The sequence below is a fragment of the Vicia villosa genome, unplaced genomic scaffold (assembly GCF_029867415.1).
Source record: "Vicia villosa cultivar HV-30 ecotype Madison, WI unplaced genomic scaffold, Vvil1.0 ctg.000835F_1_1, whole genome shotgun sequence".
NCBI lineage: Eukaryota > Viridiplantae > Streptophyta > Magnoliopsida > Fabales > Fabaceae > Vicia > Vicia villosa.
In genome coordinates this window covers 542459-564323 of record NW_026705367.1, presented here as the reverse complement: position 1 = coordinate 564323, position 21865 = coordinate 542459, and positions in this window count along the sequence as shown.

The following is a 21865-nucleotide window of genomic DNA, read 5'->3' as shown; positions in this document are numbered from 1 at the left end:
CATATTTATCTTCAGGAGAGCTTCTTTGATCACTAACCTGCAAAATATGGTTCTACAACGTTGTTAATTGGTGGGAGGAGTTGGGTGAACATTAGAGTTATTAAAAAGAGTTTGATCCCTTTTGAACTATGTTCAGGATTAAAAAATAATTTCAACAAAATCTTATGGGTTGGAGGTAATGCAGTCGACTCTGGGTTGGTAGATGCAACATTTGTACCTAATTGCAAAGTTTATCAGATTAAATTTTACAATTTAGGCCTCCCTATGTGAGGTAAACCTCCTCGCCTTTATTTTTGGTATACAATGGTGGATCAAATCAAGTTGAAGCTTCCTAGCTGGGAGAGTAGAAACCTATTTATGAGATATAGTTTTGTGTTATGTAAGTCTATAATGTATTGTTAGTGGATTATTTTTTTACCTTCTTCAAGGCTCTCATAAGTATATTTGTTCTATTGAATTCTTATTTAAATATTTCCTATGGTGTGAGAGTGCAGTTCTATATAAATTAATTTGATTAAATTGGAGACATTTTGTTTTTATTGGACTAATGGGGGTTTAGGATTTCAAGCGTGAGCCATATTAATTTTTCTTTGTTAGAGAATTTGTGGTGGATGACAATAGTGGATAAAAGGATTGTTGTTTAAAGTATTAGGTGTCAAATATAGGGTTATAGCTTTGAATCTTATTGGCTTGTGTGATGAGGGAAATAATTTATTTTTGGAAGAATATGTGGTTGATGTGTGGGTTACTAGTTTGTTAGGGTTATTTGTGTCCTACCTAATAATGCATGTTCTCTCTTCTTCAATTTTGCGGGTCTCACTTATTTTAAAAAAATCTAAAAAGTGCTTTTTTGTTATTTGGCTGACATGCGGTTGATATATTTAAAAAGAAAGAATGTGAACACTCTGGTACCTTTAAATTTAGTTGGATACCATATTTTCAATCAATCAAATAGAATAATTTCATGCTACGTCACTTCTGATTTAAATTTATTTTAAAATAAATTAAAATTTTATAACAGTTTACACTAAAAGTACGGGTACTCAACTTAAATTTCTGTTTAAGTTGAAAGTAATGATTTACTATCTCATATAAGTATTTTTTTTATGTATTTCTAATAATTATGTAAAAGGGTGAGTGAGTTTAGTTCAAATGATAAATGTTAATTTAGTTAAATGTGTGTAAAATTTAAAAATAACACATTATATTTGCTTTAATTGTTGTATTTTATAATAATTTAACTAATTGCTAAAAAAAATTCAAAATATCTAAAAGCCATAATGTTTTGTATTATGTTTAATTTGTTATAGAACTATATAAAACAATATAAAGATCAAATAAAGAAAGAGAAGAGAGAAATTAATATTGTGGTATCTTTTTCAAAAGTACAATTTACATTGCAATGTGGATCTTATTTATAGGACTCAAGGGAGATGGAAAATCACAATTATTAATAGGGAATATGAAGATGAAAAATAAGAATAAGGATGAACATCCACTTTTATCTTTCTTCATAACATTCCCCCTTAGATGTCCATTAAGGATATGCCTCGCTAAAACCTTACTAGAAAAAACCCAGTGGGTAAAAATCTAATGAAGGAAAAAAGTACAATATCATTTCATTTCTCCCCCTCAGCTGAACGATCATTTCTTCGATGAAGACCAATCTTTTATACTAGTTGATTAAAATTCTACTTGGGAGTGACTTTGTGAAAAATTCTGCAAGATTATCACATGAACAAATTTGTTGGATGCTTATATCACCGCCCTTTGAAGATCATGAGTAAAAAAGAGCTTTGGAGAAATATGTTCTATTCGGTCTCCTTTAATGTAATCATCTTTCAATTGAGCGATGCATGTAGTATTATCTTCGTATATGGTCGTTGTATTTAATTTTTTAGAAGATAAACAACAAGTATTTTGTATGTGCTGAATTAATGATCTCAACCAAACACATTTCTGACTTGCCTCATGTAATGCTAAAAGTTCTGCACAATTAGATGATGTTGCTGTTATGGTTTGTTTTACCGATCTCCATGAAATAGTTATACTCCCACATGTAAACAAATAACATGTTTATGATATAGCATTATGAGGATCTGACAAGTAACCTGCGTCTGCATAATCTGTTAATTGGAATGTGGATACTTTGGTATAAAACAAACCCATGTCTATTGTACCTCTAAGGTAACGAAGTATATGTTTTACTCTGTTCCAATGTCTTCGTGTAGGTGAAGAATTGTATCTTGCTAACAGATTTACAGTAAATAATACATCAGGACGTGTATAATTAGCAAGGTACATTAGTGCTCCAATTTCACTGAGATATGGTACTACAGAACCAAGCAATTCTTTATTCTTTTCTCGAGGTCTGAAAGGATCTTTATCTACATCTAATGATCTAACAATCATTGGAGTAGACAACGGTTGACATTTGTCCATATATAAGCGTTTTAACACTTTTTCTATTTAGGTTTCTTAATGAACAAATATTCCATTGCCCAAATGTACAATTTGTAAACCTAGACATAATTTTTTCTTTCCTAGGTCCTTCATCTCAAACTCTTTCTTTAAAAAAATCATAGCTTTTGGAAGCTCTTTAGGAGTTCCAATAATATTTAAGTCATCCACATATATAGCTATTATTGCAAATTCTTTTCCTGATCTTTTTATGAAAATAAAAGGACAAATGGAGTTATTTGTATATCCTTCTCTAAGAAAATATTCAATAAGACGATTATACCACATTCGTTAAAATTGTTTCAGCCCATAGAGAGACTTGTTCAATCTTATGGAGTAGTTTTCTCGAGATTCGGCGTTGTGTGCATATGGTATATTGAATCCCTCAGGGAGTTTCATGTAAATTTCATTATCAAGTGAACCATACATATAAGCTGTTACAACATCCATCATATGCATATTAAGTCCTTCATGTGCTATAAAGCTTATTAGATATCAAAAAGTGCTTGCATCCATTACAAGTGAATATGTTTCATCAAAATCAATTCTAGGTCTTTGCGAAAATTCCTGAGCGAAAAGTCAAGATTTATATATATATATATATATATATATATATATATATATATATATATATATATATATATATATATATATATATATATATATATATATATATATATATATATATATATATATATATATCAATTTCACCTTTTTCATTTCGTTTTCATACGAAAATCCATTTGTATCCAACTGGCTTCACATCTTGAGGTGTTCGGACTACAGGTCCAAAAACTTGTCTTTTGTAAACTATGTGTAATTCTCGTTCAATTGCATCTTTCCATTTTGGCTAGTCCCCACTTTGTCTACAAATTTTGATAGACGTTGGTTCCTGATCCTTTTTGCTATTTTTATCATTTTGTGCTATATTGTATGCAAAACCATCATTAATGTTGACTTCGTTTCGGTTCCATTGTATTCCATTTTGGACATTGTTTATCGAGTTCTCTTTATTTTCATAAGTTGCAAGTACCTGATCATTCTCTTCTAGAGAGGAAATGTTTATTATGTCTGAAGGTTCTTTTAGATTTTCTATATCTTCACTTGGGCCATCTTTATTCTTAGCTCCCTTTCTTGTTCGAGGATTTTTATCTTTGGAATCGATTGGTCTGCCATGCTTCAGGCGTGGTTGAGGCTCATTGGATATCCAACAGGGATATCAATTTTTATTGGAGTATTTGCAACTGGTATATATGATTTAGTCACACCTTTTGGACCAGTGAATGCATTTGGTAATTGATTTGCTAAGTTTTGTAGCTAAATTATCTTTTGAACTTCTAGTTCACATTGTTTTGTTCGAGGATCAAGATGAGATATTGATAATTCACTCCAACTGATCTCTTTTTCCAACTTGTTATTCTCTCCCCTAATGTTGGAAAATTGGATTCATCAAAATGACAATCAGCAAAAAGAGCCGTGAATAAATCTCCTATTTTTGGTTAAAGGTACTTTATATTAGCTGGAGATTCATATCCAACATATATTTCCCTCGTCCATTATGGACTCATCATATTGTGTTATGGTAGAGAAATCGGAACATATACCGTACATCCAAAAAACATTAGATGGGAAATATTAGGTTCTTTACCAAAAACTAATTGTAAAGGGGAAGAAGTGTGGTAACTCATTAGCCTGATGGGAATCAATGTTGCAGCATGCCAAATTGCATGTCCCCAAGCAAAAACTGGGAGTTTGTATCTTAAAATAAGTGGTTTTGCAATTAATTTTATAAGTTTAATAAATGATTCTGCAAGTCCATTTTGTGTATGAACATGTGTTACTAGGTGTTCAATGTCAATTCTAATAGACATACATTACTTATTAAATGCTTGAGATGAAAATTTTGCAGCATTATCAAGATGTATTTTCTTGACATGATAATCGGGATAATGGGTTCTTATTCGAATCAGTTCGGTTAGCAATCTCGCAAACGTCTGGTTGCAAGTTGACAATAAATAAACATGTGACCATCTAGTTGACGCATCAATTAAAATCATAAAATATCTAAATGGTCCACATGATGGGTGTATTGGCCCATAAATATCACCATGTATATGCTCTAAAAAACTAATAGATTCATTTCCAGCTTTTGTTGGTGATGGTTGAATTATCAACTTCCCTTGCGAGCAAGAGCTGCATGAGAACTTATTTGACTGAATAATTTTCCTACTCATTAATTAATGACCGCATGAATTTTCAATTATTTTTCGCATCATTATATAACCGAGATGGCTCAACCGATCATGCCAAATTAGAAATTTATCATTATTTATAAATTTCTGATTTACAGTTGTATGTGCTTCAGTTGTACTAATATAAATGTAGTACAAGTCTGAGGATAAAGCCGGTAACTTTTCCATTACACATTTTGTGTCCGATTTGTAATACAAAGATATTTAATCCCTCCATCATCTCATGTTTTAATATGGTAACCATTTGGGCGGATATCTTTGAAACTTAATAAATTTCTATGAGACTTGCAAGAATATAATGCATTATCAATGTACAATATTATTCCTCCACGTAACAACATATTGACTCTTCCAGAGCCTTCGATTATTTTCGAGGTGTCAGATATAGTACTGACATCAGTATTTTGATTCACTAAATTAGAGAAATATCTTTTATTCTTGAGAATTGTGTGAGTTATTGCACTGTCAGCAATGCACGTATCTTTATTACAGGTGCTAGTGTCCATATTCATTCTAAGAACAATAATAATTTTTAACAATAAGTTATAAGCGCACTTTAAAAACACAAGTCATTTAAACAATAAATTATATAAACAAACAAGTAGAAAACCCACTTTATTATTATTAGAAAATAAAATTCAAAACATCCATAAAAACTTATTAATAACTAAAAAGGAAATTTCCCATAAATTTTATTTCTTGACACTTCCATCTCCAATAAGGTGGATCAATTTTTCCACCTGAATCAACAAAGAAGTCACCAATATCTAAATGGGTAGCATCCATATTACTGTAATCTGGATCATCATGTTCATTAGCAAAGTGAGTCTCAATCATTTCCTTTTTATTTTTCAGTGATTTTTGATAAAGATCAATAATGTGTTTTGGAGTACGACAAGTACGACTCCAATGACCTTTTCCTCCACAACGGTAGCAAGTATTTTTATTGGTTTTGCTACTCTGGACTTCTTTATCATTCTTTTCAATATTTTTTCCGCTTCCAGTAGAAGTATGTGTTCTTATGATTACCATTGCGACTACGATCAAAACCAAGACCATGAGCATAATTACTACCACGACCACAACCACGTGCGCATGCACGACTGCGACTATGGTTTTCCCTTAGTGATCGTACCTTGCCACATTCACTTATGGGAATGGATCTGTACCAGTGGGACAAGCCTCGTGATTTTTCATCAATAGTTTATTATTTTGCTCAGCCACAAGAAGACAAGATATTAGGTCAAAATATTTATTAAATTATTTTTCTCGATATTGCTGCCGTAGGGGCACATTGGATGCATGAAAAGTGAAAAATATTTTTTCTAACATATCTTTATCAGTTACTTTTTCTCCACATAGTGTCAGCTTAGAAGTTATTCTAAACATTGCAGAATTATAATCACTTACACTTTAAAATCCTGCAAACGTAAACGCACCCACTAATATCGAGCTTTTGGTAGGTAACCATTTTTTGATGATCATATCTATCTTTCAAATTTTTTCACAAGACATGTGGGTCAATTACAGTAAGATATTCACTCTTAAAATCCTCATGAATGTGACGATGAAGGAATATCATGACTTTTTCCTTTTGTTGATCAGATGATTTATTTCCTTCTTCAATAGTGTCATCGTGATCTTCTGTGCTTAGATGAATTTTGACGTCTAGAGCTCATGTCAAATAGTTCTTTCCCGAAATATCAAGAGCCCCAAAATCCAATTTCGTAAGATTTGACATACTAAGTTCTATCATAAAAAATAAAAAATATTAAGTATTAAGTATTAAATATTATAATGAGATAATTATCCTAAAGGCAATATTAAATATTAATATTTAAAATTGTTAAGATTGATTAAAAATATACATGTTGATATTATTTATGGTGGAGTATGATTGTCGGTAAAGACAATGAAAATTAATGTATTATCTTCAATCAAGGTGGAGATTGTTGAGTTTGGTTGAAAATATATATGTTGAAGAAGTCCAACATCGCTTAGTTTTGTGAAGGAAGAGGGAATCCAAAGCTATATTAAGGATTCAAGTTCTTTGTTTCAAGATGCACCAGTCAAAAACACTTTAAGCTTGTATTTGACTTTCTTTGTTCTCTTATGCTCCTGTATTAGAGTGTTGTGAGATGTAGTTAAATATTTATTTTGGAGGGTGTGGGTGTACAAGGGGCCTGAGGTATTTGAGGGTATATTATGTGTTGTAACAATTTTCACAGTGTTATTCTCTGGTTATCTATTGACAACGGCCGTGGTTTTTTCTCCGTTTTTGGAGTTTCCACGTTATATTTTGTGTTGTGATTGTGTTCCTTTTTTTTCTCTATGTTTGTTATTTTTCCCAACAAAAATAACACTTTTATAAATTCCAATATTTAAAATAACACCATAATAAAATGGATTGTCACATTAGTCTTAAAATTATCTACTTAAAAAAATCAAATTAGTGACAAAATACATCTTGCATTTTCTTTTAATTGTTATCTAATCTAAAATCTAAATTGTTAACTCCATCAAAATCATGAAATAATAATATTTCAAACAAATTTCAATCTCTTGACACAATAATAAATATAAGGATTTATACATTCTAGTATTTTAAAATAACAACCAATAATCTAGAGTGCTGACTTTAACAAAAAAAAAAATCTCAACTTTCTTCTTTATGAGAACTAAAAATTTCCTGTTACATCTTAAACGAAAAATAGCATATAGATTACAAATTCTTCAAAAACTATACAATCTTATTTTACTATCCTTCAGGGATGCTTTGCTTTATAAGTTCTTCATGAACTATATAACTAATTTTTTACAAACAATGATCTAAAAATTATAACCATCATTCTTGGGTGCATTAAAATTATTTGTGTCATTTATCTGGAATGATGATCTTTTGACAACTTTTTAAAATTTCAAAAAGTCATCAATAATAGTATACTTTTCTAATGTTGAACAAAGACTAAATAAATTATAGGGTCAAGTATGTTTTTGGTCCCTATAAATATCTCAAATTTCATTTTTAGTCCAAATTAAAAAATGACATATTTTGGTCCCCATAAAATTATTATGCACGTAGTTTTAGTCCTTACTGTTAAACCGATGTGCATTTTTGAATGATTATTTTACAAACATGTTTAGAATGTTATAAAAAGTTCCTCGAAAAAAAAATCAAAATTTAATTTCTAAGTCGAGATTTGTATTACTTTTATCATTATCTTTTGAAATTTAAAAAATTCATATTTAATTCTTCTCATTATAAAAAATTCTATAATTTGGTTAAGAAATATTTTATAATATTTTAAACACGTATGAAAAAAATTTATTAAAAAATTTAAAATTTTAAGAGTAATTAAATAGTTTACAAAATTTCAAAAAATAGTAGGGACTAAAACTGCATGCATAAAATTTTTATAAGGGCTAAAATATGTTATTTTTTTAATAGGGACTAAAAATGAAATTTGAGATATTTATAGGGACCAAAAACACACTTAACCCTAAATTATATACATGAGATGGAAGCGAAAGAATCATACATGAGAGTTTCGTGCTGATAACATGTTATAAAACAATATAGAAATCAAAGAAAAGAAGAGGAGATAGAAAATAATATTGTATCATATTCTTTAAAATTACACTTTACATTGTAATGTGAATCTTATTTATAGAGATCAAGAGAGATGAAAAATTACAACTATTAATAAGAAATGTGAAGATAAAAAATAAGAATAAAGATGAAGATTTAGTTTTATCTTTATTTATAACATCGCGTTTTCATTTATTTTGTTTTTCTTAGACATTTTAAAACAGAAATGTTATTCTTACACCAAACCATCCACCTACACTGTATGTATGGACGACATTGTTCATGTACGGACGACATTGTTCATGTACGGACGACTACTATTCATGTACGGGCGGAACTGTTCATGTTACTATTCATGAACATTACTTAACAGTAATCACCAAATTTGGTTAATGCAGTGTAAAAATTTGGTTAATGCGGTAATGAAGTTGGTTAATGCAACATCCAGGTATTAAAAATAATTTTTAGCAGTCATCAAACTTGGTTAATACAGTGTAAAAATTTGGTTAATTAATGTGGTAATGAAGTTGGTTAATGCAACATCCAGGTATTAAAAATAATTTTTAGCAGTCATCAAACTTGGTTAATACAGTGTAAAAACTTGGTTAATGCAGTAATAAAGTTGGTTAATGCAACATTCAGGTATTAAAAATAATATTTAGCAGTCATCAAACTTGGTTAATGCAGTGTAAAAACTTGGTTAATGAAATAATGAAGTTGGTTAATGCACGTCCAGATATTAAAAATAAACGTCCGTACATGAATAGTATTCGTTTGTACATGAATAATATTCGTCTGTATATGAACAATGTCGTCCGTACATACGGTGTAGGTGTATGGCTTGGTGGAAGAATAACATTTTGTTTTTAAAAGACATAATATATAGTATTTTTATTGTATTTGATTCTTGTTTCTAGTTTATGTTTTCTTAAGATATTTCGAGATTTCTTTTTAAATATTCTTTGTCATGTTTTTTTTTTGTTTTGTAACTGAAAAAAAAAACTTCTTGAACAATATGGTAAAACATTGGCCACAACAACACATCACCATCACCTCTTTCAGCTATGCAGGGCCGATCCAAGGGGCGGCAAGTCAGGCGGTAGTTTAAAAATTGTTTGAGTTTCAAATTTATGTTTTTAAATTTAATTCTTAATATATATTTTTTAATTAACTTTTTATTGATTTATTTAATTAAAAAATTTAATCAATATTATAAATACAATTATTTAATGTCTATAAAAATTTATTAAACTTAAATTTTTTCTAACTTTTAATATTATAATTTAGTATCATTCTCGCTCTCCCTCCATGTACATCTCCACCACCAATCTCAATCAAATATCAACGGAAATGAATTTTCCAACCTAGCACTCACATAGAAATTATAATTTAAATAAAATATACTTTTTTCTTAGTAAAAAAACCAATAATTAATTTAAATACTTAATTATTTTAATACTAATCATAATATTTTATCTGTTTTTTGTTTGATTTATATTATTTTGTTTGATTTATTTATATTATTTAAAATCAAGTTTTTCCACTTTTATATAATGAATCAAATTCACAAATAAATAGGAGGATAAAAAGAACATCGATGGTTTAGTAAACTTAGACCAAGTCAAACCTTATCACAATTAAAATAAATTAATAATACATTTGAATTAAAATATTTTTTCATTTAAAATGATGAGACATAATAAATATAAAATTTTAAAATATTGAAGAGTAATTCAATATTCAGAAGATGGACTAATCTTCTGATGGTTACTCAGAAGATAGTATTGACCAGAAGATGTTATCTGGGTCCCATTAGCTTAGCTGTTTAGTAGTAAGGGTATTTTAGTATTTTTGTAGTACTGTACTGTTTGTACCTTAGACTTGTTCACTAAGTTTACTGTTTTAGGGCTTATGTGGCAAGATTTTCTTTTCTTATAAATAGCCTTGTAATAGCTATCATTAACAGAAGAATACAACATTTATTCTCTCATCTCTTTTGCGCCGTTATTCTATTATTCTCTTTGTCACCATCTTTATTCATTGTGCACCAACAATTGGTATCTAGAGCTCCGGTTCCAAACACAGGGAAACACGAGTGAACGTGAGTTTGTGTGACTGTGTGATTGATTTTGTTTCTGGGAAACAAAGTTGTGTTGAATCACATTTTTTCTTGATTGTTTGTGGGTTGGGAAACACTGTGTGAGTGTGAGTGAAATCTGTTTTTGTCTGCACAAGTTTAAAGATGAGTGGAAGCAACTTGAATACCAAACTTCCAGTTCTTGATGGTAAAAACTGGAATAGATGGATGATTCAAATGCGTGTATTATTTGGTGCTCAAGATGTTCTAGATCTTGTCACTGGAGGATATATTCCGGTTGCAGCGGATGCAACGGAAGAACAAAGAGAAGCGCAGAGAGAGACGAAGAAGAGAGACCAAAAGGCGTTGTTCTTCATCCATCAGTGTGTGGATGTGAATGTGTTTGAGAAGATTGCTGATTCTATGACGTCAAAGGAGGCGTGGGATATACTGGTCAGGTGTTACGGTGGTGACGTATCAGTGAAGAAGGTGAAGCTTCAATCCCTGAGAAAGCAATATGAGAATCTCAACATGAAGAACAATGAGAAAGTCTCTGAGTATATCTCTAGAGTGATTGTGATCACTAATGAGATGAAGGCTTGTGGAGAAACTCTTTCTGAACAAGTAATCATAGAGAAGATATTGAGGTCACTTACTCCTCAATTTGATTATATTGTTGTATCCATTGAACATTCTAAAGATCTGGAAACCATGAGAATAGAAGAGTTGCAAAGCAGTTTAGAAGCACAAGAGTTGCGTCTGACTGAGAGAACTTCTGAGAGAGAAGTTGAGCAAGCTCTGAAGGCTTCTTTTGTCAAGAAGGACCAGAAGCATAGACGTGGTGATAGATTCCAGAAGGAAGCCTCAACTTTTGATGAGAAGAGATATCAGAAGGGAAAGGATAAGAAGAAAGTTCAATGTTACTGTTGCAAACAGTTTGGCCATTTTGCTAGAGACTGTTTGGCAAACAAAGGAAGGAGATCAGAAGAAGCAAATATAGCCAGAGGAGGATCAGATGATGAACCTGTGCTATTGATGGCTTCAGAGTCGGACAAAAGATGTTCGTCAGAATGGTGGTATATGGACACTGTGTGTTCAAATCACTTGACTGGAAACAAACAATGGCTGATAGACTTTGACTCTGAAAGGAGGACAAAGATCAGATGTGCTGATGATAAGTACCTATATGCAGAAGGTATGGGAAATGTCAAAGCCAAAGTGAAGAATGGAAAGACTGTTCTGATCAAGGATGTTTGGTATGTTCCTGGAATCAGAAGCAATCTGATGAGTGTGGGTCAGCTCATTGAGAAAGGTTTCTCAGTTGTTATGAAGAACAACATCTTGAAGTTGTATGATCCCAATCAGAAGTTGATTATGCAATCTGAACAGGGAATCAACAGAACATTCAAGGTGAATGTAGAAACAACTGAAACAGAGTGTCTGAGTGCTGAAGGCTCAGAAGGTGATAGTAAGCTGTGGCACAAGAGGTTGGGGCACTTGAACTATAGAAGTCTGGGGCATCTAAGTTCTAAGAAGCTCGTACGTGGCATTCCTAAGATTCTAAAGCCTGAGAAGTCATGTGAGGTATGCATGAAAGGCAAACAACCCAGATTGCCATTTGTATCAGAAGTTGCTCCAAGAGCAAAGCATGCTCTGGGAGTAGTGCACTCTGATTTGTGTGGACCATTTCCAGAACCTTCACTTGGAGGAAATAGGTATTTTGTGTCTTTTGTGGATGAGTTCACAAGAATGACGTGGGTAACTCTCATTAAGTTTAAGAATGAGGTGTTTACAGAATTCCAGAAGTTCAAGGTGAAGGCTGAGAAGCAGAGTGGTCAGAAGATAAAGATTCTCAGAACGGATGGTGGAGGCGAGTATAACTCTACAGAATTCCAGAAGTTCTGTGATGATAATGGAATTGAGCATGAAGTTACTGCTCCTTATACTCCTCAACACAATGGTCTTGCTGAACGTAGAAACCGTACTTTGCTTGATATGACGAGAAGTATTCTTAAAGAGAAGAAGCTTCCTCATAATCTATGGGGAGAAGCTGTTGCTACTGCAGCATATGTGCTCAACAGGTGTCCAACGAAGAGGCTGAAGGAAATTGTTCCTTTAGAGAAGTGGACTAAAGAGAAACAGAGTGTTAGTCATCTGAAGGTTTTTGGTTCTGTGTGTTACAAACATGTTCCAGAAGCTAGAAGGAAGAAGCTGGATGATAGAAGCAAAGTGATGTTATTGGTGGGGTACCACAGTACAGGTGCATACAAGCTCTATTGTCCAGAGACTAACAAAGTTGAAGTCAGCAGAGACGTCATTGTGAAGGAATCAGAAGTTTGGGATTGGAGAAAGTCTCAACCAACTTCTGATGTAGAGATAACTTTTGAAGAAAAGTTAGAGTCAGAAGATGAAGAATCTTCTGAAGACGAGTCAGAAGATGAAGCATCTTCTGAAGATGAGTCAGATGGAGAATCTGATTCTGATCCAGATTCTGATGATGATCCAGAGTCTGGTGGTAGTCATGATTCTGGAAGGGAAAGCTCTGAAGACATAGGGTCTGGAGGACAAGCTTCTGGAGATGATCATGGAGGTAGTGACTCTGGAGTAGCTGACTCTGAAGTAGCTCAGCGACCACAAAGAGTCAGAACTATACCAAGAAGGTTTGCAGATTTTGACATGTTGCAAGACACAGAAGTTGACTCAGAAGGAGAGGTCATTCAGTGCGCCATGTTAGTAGATTCTGAACCAGTGAGTATAGAAGAAGCGCTCAAAAAGAAGGTCTGTCTGAATGCCATGAAAGAAGAACTTGAGGCTATAGAAAGAAACAAAACTTGGAAGCTGACAGAACTTCCAAAGAAGAAGAAAGCCATCAGCGTCAGATGGGTTTTCAAAGTAAAGCTGAAGCCAGATGGATCAGTTGGTAAACACAAAGCAAGGCTAGTGGCTAGAGGTTTTCTTCAGAAACCTGGACTAGATTACTTTGAGGTGTTTGCTCCTGTAGCTAGACATGAAACAATCAGACTGGTGATTGCGTTAGCTGCGAACAGAGGTTGGTCCTTGATGCATCTGGATGTAAAGTCTGCATTTCTGAACGGTCCATTACAAGAGGAGGTATACGTGTCACAACCCCCTGGCTTTGTAAAAAAGAATAAGGAAGGGATGGTGTACAAATTACACAAAGCTCTGTATGGATTGAAGTCAAGCGCCCAGAGCTTGGAATTTGAAAATTGATTCATTTTTCAAGAAGCAAGGGTTTCAGAAGTGTGAGATGGAATATGGAGTTTATGTGCAACATTCTGGATGCAATATGATTCTGTTGTGTCTTTATGTTGATGACATATTGCTTACGGGGAGTTGTCCAGAAGATCTGATGAAGTTCAAGAAGGTGCTGATGAATGAGTTTGAGATTACAGACCTTGGGAAAATGTCATATTTTCTAGGGATGGAGATTCTGTACTCAGAAGATGGTATCATTCTGCATCAGTTGAAGTATGAGTTAGAACTTCTGAAGAAATTCAAGTTGGAGAATTGCAAAGCTGCTGTTACACCGTCATAAGTGAATCAGAAGTTGGACTCTGATTCTGAAGGTGAAGATGTTGATGCTATGGTATTCAAACAACTGGTTGGCTCTCTAAGGTATTTGTGTAATACCAGGCCTGATATATGCTATGCAGTTGGATTGGTTAGTAGGTTCATGAGTAAACCTAAGTGGTCCCATTACCAAGCTGCTGTCAGAGTCTTGAGATATGTCAAGGGAACTTTGAAGTTTGGCATATTGTTTCCTTCTGGGAGAAAGGAAGAATCAGAGTTATTGAGTTATTCTGATTCTAATTGGTGTGGAGACAGAGTTGATAGAAGGAGTACTTCTGGATATTTGTTCATGTTTCTGGGAGGCCCTATCTCTTGGAGTTCCAAGAAGCAACCTGTTGTTGCTCTATCAACCTGTGAAGCTGAGTACATCGCAGGCGCTGTAGCTGCATGTCAAGCTGTGTGGCTTCTGAATCTATTAGAAGACCTGAAGATTAGGGTGAAGAAGCCTCTGAAGCTGATGATTGATAACAAGTCTGCAATCAATCTTGCCAAGAATCCGGTGTTACACGGAAGAAGCAAGCATATTGAGACTAAGTATCATTTCTTGAGAAGCCAAGTCCAGAATGGAACATTAGAAGTTGTGCACTGTAGCACTCAGAAGCAAGTGGAAGATGTTCTGACGAAGGCGATCAAGACGGATCAATTTCTGCTCTTGAGGGATGGAATTGGCGTTGTCAGTTTTGATTGAAGAATATGAATTAAGGGATGGTATTGAAGAGTAATTCAATATTCAGAAGATGGACTGATCTTCTGATGGTTACTCAGAAGATAGTATTGACCAGAAGATGTTATCTGAGTCCCATTAGCTTAGCTGTTTAGTAGTAAGGGTACTTTAGTATTTTTGTAGTACTGTACTGTTTGTACCTTAGACTTGTTCACTAAGTTTACTGTTTTAGGGCTTATGTGGCAAGATTTTCTTTTCTTATAAATAGCCTTGTAATAGCTATCATTAACAGAAGAATACAACATTTATTCTCTCATCTCTTTTGCGCCGTTATTCTATTATTCTCTTTGTCACCATCTTTATTCATTGTGCACCAACATAAAATATACTTAACAGTTAATCACTAAATTTGATGCTTTTTTTGAATTTATTGCTTCTTTTATTTTTTATTTTTTTGGAATAATAGCAACTTGACAATTGGGAAGATGGAGTTAAGAAGACTATTGATGAAATTGAATATACATTTGAGCTAACAAGCACTCAAAAGGTCATCATGATCTTCTCGTCTTTATTTATATCATTAGATTCTTAATTCTAACAAAATGCTAAAAGTTTTGAGAAAAAAAATATACATTGAAAGTGTAAATAATTTACACTCTCAACTAATTAGGACTGCATTATATATTGTTATTTTTAAAAAAAGTTATGTGTCATAGACTAATTAAAAAAAATTTATTAAAAGATTTTATACTGTGAGTACACTATCTTTAAGTTCAAAAATTATGTTTTAGGCTAACAAGAAAAGTTCAACACTTTGTTCATCGTAATTCTTGTGCCTTATGGTCATTTTTTAGGTGATTAATCTTTTCTTTTTTATACATTGAAAAATCTATATTCACTTATATGTATTTTAACTAAAGAAAAAAAAAACTGTTAAACAAGTTTCAATACATACCTCATTAGAGTTTGAAACATATGAGGAAAACGAAGGAGAAATGATGATTTTTGGAGTCTTATCTTATGGAAGACATAAATAAAATACTATAGTTAAAGATTGAACGATGAACAAATAACTTAAGCATATTACATATATCTTGAGTTACACCGTATACTCAAAATATTTTAATAATATAATTGCTCTCGAATATGAAAATTAGCCAAATAATTTCTAAGTAGCCTGCAATAATAATATTTTTAAGTGATTGCGTTGTTGAATGAATGATATTTTTAAAACGTGGATTTCTTAATTTCTCTACAAGAATATTAAGTAAAATGTGATCGCAAAGTATTGCGTTGGATGTGTGATAAGATTAGAAATAAAAATATTAGGGTTAATGAACTTTTTCGTCCCTTTAAATATTGCAGATTTCGTTTTTAGTCCCTCCAAAATTTTCCTTTAAGAAATCGTCCCTTCAAAATTTTTCTTCCGAACTATTGGTCCCTAACGTCAAATTTCGTAGCTAATCAGTGGCTAAAGTCGTAGCTAATCTCTAGCAAATTTGACGTTAGGGACCAATAGTTTAGACGAAAAATTTTGAAGGGACGATTTCTTAAAGGAAAATTTTGAAGGGACTAAAAACGAAATCTGCAATATTTAGAGGGACCAAAAAGTTCATTAACCCAAAATATTATAGAGATTGTTTGGGTAACATTTATAGAAGAAAAAATGATAGAAAATAGACTTAGATGATTTGAGCATGTTGAAAGAAGATTTGTAGATTATGCTGTAAGGAGAGTAGACTAGATAGAGAGAACTCAAACAATTAGAGGGAGAAAAAGTCTTAAAAAGACAATGAGAGAAATTATTAAGAAAAATCTCGAGATTAAAGATTTAGATAGAAGTATAGTCATGGATAGAATATTATGACGCAAATTGATTCAAATAGTAGACCTCGTGTAATGAGATAAAGCGTGGTTGTTGTAAGTGTGTTAGCCTGAGATTTTTTGCTCTGCATTTCGACATGAATATGGGACATGCTTAGTGTAGATAGGTAAGTAATGTTTTTGACACCCAGTGAACTTTTCACAAATTCGACAAATGGATTTTTCAACAGATATGATGAGGTAACTTGAGGACATTTTCGACAACAGTAACGACTTGAAGCAGTTTAAGAACCCAAGACACGTGAAGATAAAAACCCATGTAGCAGGATACATGTTGAATTCTGGAGAGATAATCGTTGTTGGTAGTTATTGATGTGCCTAGTATTTAAGTAGATTTCGATTTTGTAATAGAGGTTCACATTTCATTTTCTTTCTTTAAAATTCACACATTTGAGTCACATAGATAAAGAATTTGTGAGAAATGTATGAACTTGCGTTCCACTCTTAATTCAAACATTTTTTATTCAAATGTTTTTTTATTCTTCTATATTTACTTTATCCATTTAAGCACTTTTGTATTTACTTTCTTGAACCTTTACATTAAGAAGGTTTTAGTACTAGTACATTTTCTCAAAAGTCTAACACAAAGTGTCCTTTAGAATTTTTTGAGTTTGATCCTGCAAGTGAATTAAAACTCGTTATTGTTTGCTAAAACACCAGTAAACAAATTGTACACCCGGTGGGACCATTTTGTGCATAATTTTGCAAAGAATGTATGTGTTTTTATGTTTGTTTTTTCGTTCCTCACATCCAAATGTTGTTAATTATTGAGTATTTATGTCTTTGAGGAGTGGAAAATTTGTTAGTATGATTAGACTTGGAATAACTACTCCCATTGTAAATCAGACTTTAGTTTCGACTACGACACCAAAACTGCTGATACCACCACCAACTAGTTTTCATGGTAATCCCAAGGTTACAAAATCACTGTAGGAGGTACTAGGCCTACATTCCTTCAGAGTTTTACACTTCCCCTAATGGTAGAAGTATCCATATGGCATCCAACCACAACGATGACAAGCCTATAGGCTAACACACCGATGTATGCATATAATGCAACGGTTGTTTCCTCTCCTTTTAATCCATACACGACATCATGACTTTCTATAAACAACCCTGGTCGAATGGGTCAATCCCATGGAGGATTGGGATACACCCCTCAGGTTATGCCACTTTTGGCTAATAATTCCCTCTTTTCTATATGGCAACAAATGTATGATAATAACTATGACATGGTTAAAATGCTTATCCAACAAATTGGTATAGTGTTCAATCCTTTTATCCAAAATACCAATCATAGTTACCAACGGTTAGCACATCAAACGAGTTGAATTTCAGATTTATTTGGTTCTCCTCAAGCACCCATTCAACCAGTCCCTAATAACCAAATGCAACAGCAAGTAGCGCCCCAGCCAAGCAAACAACCTAGACCCAGGGTAGTTGAAGACATGGTGTTGGTAAACAGGAACAAAGACCTAGATAATGTAGTTAAGAGAGTCCAACAGAACAATTTAGGGGTGGGGATAACATAACCAATATAGTTGAACAAATCCTAACTCAAAATGGTCTTAATAGGCCAAATTTTCGTTTTTGCATTATCTGAATATGTCTTGCAAACTAAATTCCCCAGGGGTTAGAAAATAACTAAGTCTACTAAATTAGCAGGTGACACTAGTGAATCTACTATCAAGCACATTGCTCAATACCATACAAAAGTCAATGATCTGGCTAATAATGAAAATCTGAATATGAAATACTTCCCTAATTATTTGACCATGAATGCTTTCACACGGTTCACTACTCTCCCTCCAAATTTCATACATAATGGGAGTAAATTAGAAAGAGTGTTCCACGAGCAGTTTTATATGGATCAGTAAAAAATTATCCTGAAAAATCATCCATTGTGAAGCAAAAATCGTCAGAATCGATAGATGATTATCTCAATAGGTTCAGATTAATGAAGTCAAGGTGATTTACTCTAGTGCATGAACATGAGTTATTCGAAATGGGTGCAGGTGGTGGTTTAGATTATTCCATTAGGAAGAATTTAGATACCCAATACCTAAGGAATATGGCTCAATTAGCAGATAGGGTTAGACAAGTCAAACACCTAAACAAAAAGAAGGCTAGATTAGAAAAGGCTAGAAGAAATCGACACTCTAGGAAAGAAAATATTGCTTATATAAAAATAGATGATAGTAATCAGGAACTCGACGTAGTTTGTGAATATGTCAAAGAAAATGAGGTAAATTTGGCAGAATTAAAGCCAAGACCTCCATATATTTGTAAGGTCTTAAGACCTTCTAATGGAAAGAACCCTATTGAACTAAGTGGAAATGAAAAATTATTATAAAAACTAATACATTCGATTTATCTAAGTATGATGAAGTTTTCGATCTTCTGGTTACTGATGGTCAAATTATAGTGCTGAAAGGCCTTTATACGCCACCATTGAAACAAAGGAAGAAAAAATATTTTTTATAAATATCATAATTTCCTTGGTCATAAAACATCTCAATATATTTTTTCAGGGATTTGGTACAAGATGCTTTGAAGGATGGCAAGCTGAAGTTTGGGGATAAACCTTAGCTACCAATGAAAATTGACACATATCCCCTACAAGTCGAGGAGGCATATCTCGTCGAACCTGTGGAGATTACGATGGTCAAAACTACTATGAGGTCCAACATAAAAGTCTAAGAAGTAGGTATGGTGGATTACACAGAGAAAGTCAAGGTGGTATATCCAACAGCCGAGGAGGAGTTAATTGACTTTCTAAATCGGTGCAAAATCAAATGTTCTGAAGTGATGTCGTGCCATCGTTGCAGTGCAGTGTTTGACAAAGAGGCAACAAAAGGACTAAAGAATATCAAGCCTTAACAACTAAGGAAGAGTATGCGGGATGACAGAAGGTCCAAATTTTCCTTTGACAAGAGGGGGGTTCCTTACTAAAAATACCAAGGGCCTTCAAGTCATTGGAGAAGTCAGAAAAAGACTTATGTTCCTCTTGATAGTGTTTCTCTTGGTGAATGGATCCTACCTAATAGCAAAACCAATATTGGTCAACAAAATTGGAAGGTAATCAAAGTTGGTGTAGGTTCATCATACCACAAAAACTCACATGTGTCAAAGAATTACTCACATGGTCTTAAGACTTACCTGGGTAAAAAGCCCATGACCAGAATGCAATAGAGGAGATACCAGCAGAAAAGAAATTTGTTCTTGAGACTGAAAAGTTAAGTAACAATAGTGAAATCTTGGTGTTGACAGATGTTTAAGTGGCGAAGAGACCCATAAAGGAATGACTTTTCCCCCTTTGCCAACAATGGTTAAGCCCAAGGGAAAGGATTTCATGCTAACGAAGATGATGATATGCTTACTGGTAATTTTGAATCTTGGTCAGAAGATGAACTTGATATAATATACAATGTTGTTTCTGTTCTACCTATAGAATTTGATAGAATAACGGAGGTGACAGAGGAGAAGGATGATTATCTTGCTGAAGAGATAGTAAGTCATAAGCCTCTGAGCTATAATGTAATAAATAATGGTTTTGTGGAAGAGGAGAAGCTCAATTTTCCTTGATGTGCATACCTCGACCTTTCTTCTTCTTTGTTTGTTTCTCTAGAGAGTAAAAAATGTTGGTTAAACGTTACAACAGAGTTGAGTGATCCACAACAACATCATTAAGATATGTCATCCACCACTTTCATATTCTTTAGTATAGAAGAAAGAAACTTCAAGTTCGAAAGAACTCAAATTAATGACTTTTAGGGCATGAAAGTCTAAATACGACTTGTAGTCTCTCTTCATCAGTGTGGTATCAGCCAAATAAATTTCCTCTTCCATGGTAAAGAGGGATCTCGGTAAGAACTAGATGAAACCAAATTGTCTAGCCACCAAATTTGGATGATATCTAACAAGCCTCAGTCCAACTTTCCCCATAAAAATTATAATTGACAAAACAATAGGTTTAAAGAAAGCTACCCGGGCGTCGAGAGCCTCATATTGGTTTTCCGGTACATAAGTTGGAAATCCTCTTCTGAACCAATTTGGTCTATGTTTTCGATTGACGAATGGGGCCATAGAAGAAACAGATGTAGCACAATTTATATACATAAAGAAATATTTTCTGAAGTAGACAAGTCAACATCTTATGGAGTTAGCAAAGCATATCTAGCACCATCGACTTATTTGGATAAATCAGATGGAACATCAACTTTTAGAGAAGGTTCAATTGTGACATTAAGTCAAAGTTACAAGAGCCACAAAGGGCTAAAAATCAAGAGATTTTTCATCAGAATTGGATCGATTTTTGAGTTCAAGGGTGGAAAATCCAAAGGATTCAAAAAGAAAGTCCATGATCAATCTGCTAAGATAAACATTTTTCCCCTCATGAAGCTGGGTTGTTAGAGGTATGGACTTCTTAGCTACTTAGAGAGAACTAGAACAAAAATCGAAATGAGATAACCAGATGGCGAGGTAGCAATATGCTCGTAGTTTGATACTTTTTCACTTTGGTCATGATGGTCTTTAATGTAGGAACTGAAACTAGGATGGTCAAAGGAAAAATTAGATTTTATCGTATGCTTGAGAGCATGCTCAAAAGTTTCCCTTGTTAGTTGAAGATCAGAGATGACAACAACGTCGAAACGTGTGGGAGTTATCATTCCACAGGTAAGAAGAAAAGTGTTGGTCGTAGCCTCCTAGAAACTAAGGGCGGTTTTAAGCATGTTGGCATTATATCTTGGCCCAGTTCTTGACTGCTGAATCAAGTCCAAGATGCCTTGATTTTGCTAGATATTTCCTTTCTTCTTTTCCATTCTATTGAGCCAAATGAGATAAGCTTCATTGTTGGTAGAATGATGATAACAAAATAACTGATGGGGTTGTTCGATGAACCCCAACTCAAAGCTTTTGTCCTCAAAGGCACGAGGTTTAAAATAAGGTAAACAAGGGAACAAACCTTCTAGTTTTTAGGCTTCACAGATGAACTAGGTATAATGCGCAGAAATGCATGCGTCTTACCTACAATAGAGAAACGAAACAGTACTTGGGAAATCCAAATGAGGGATTTTTCTTCTTGATTGGTGGTTCTGGAACGTAAGTTCGATTATCTGAATAGATATGACCATCAATATCTGGAGTAAAAAAGATTTTGGGTTACTTTTCTATGTTAGAAAAGGAAGCCATTTTTCTATGATTTGAGTAGAAGAAAAGGTGAAAAATGGATGTTGCAAAGAATGACATTTTTAGGGTTCAAAAGAGAGAGAGAAATATGGCGAAGTGGAAGAAAGAAGTGAAAGAGATGTTTTATAGCTGTTGGAATAAGACTTTTCAATTTTCCC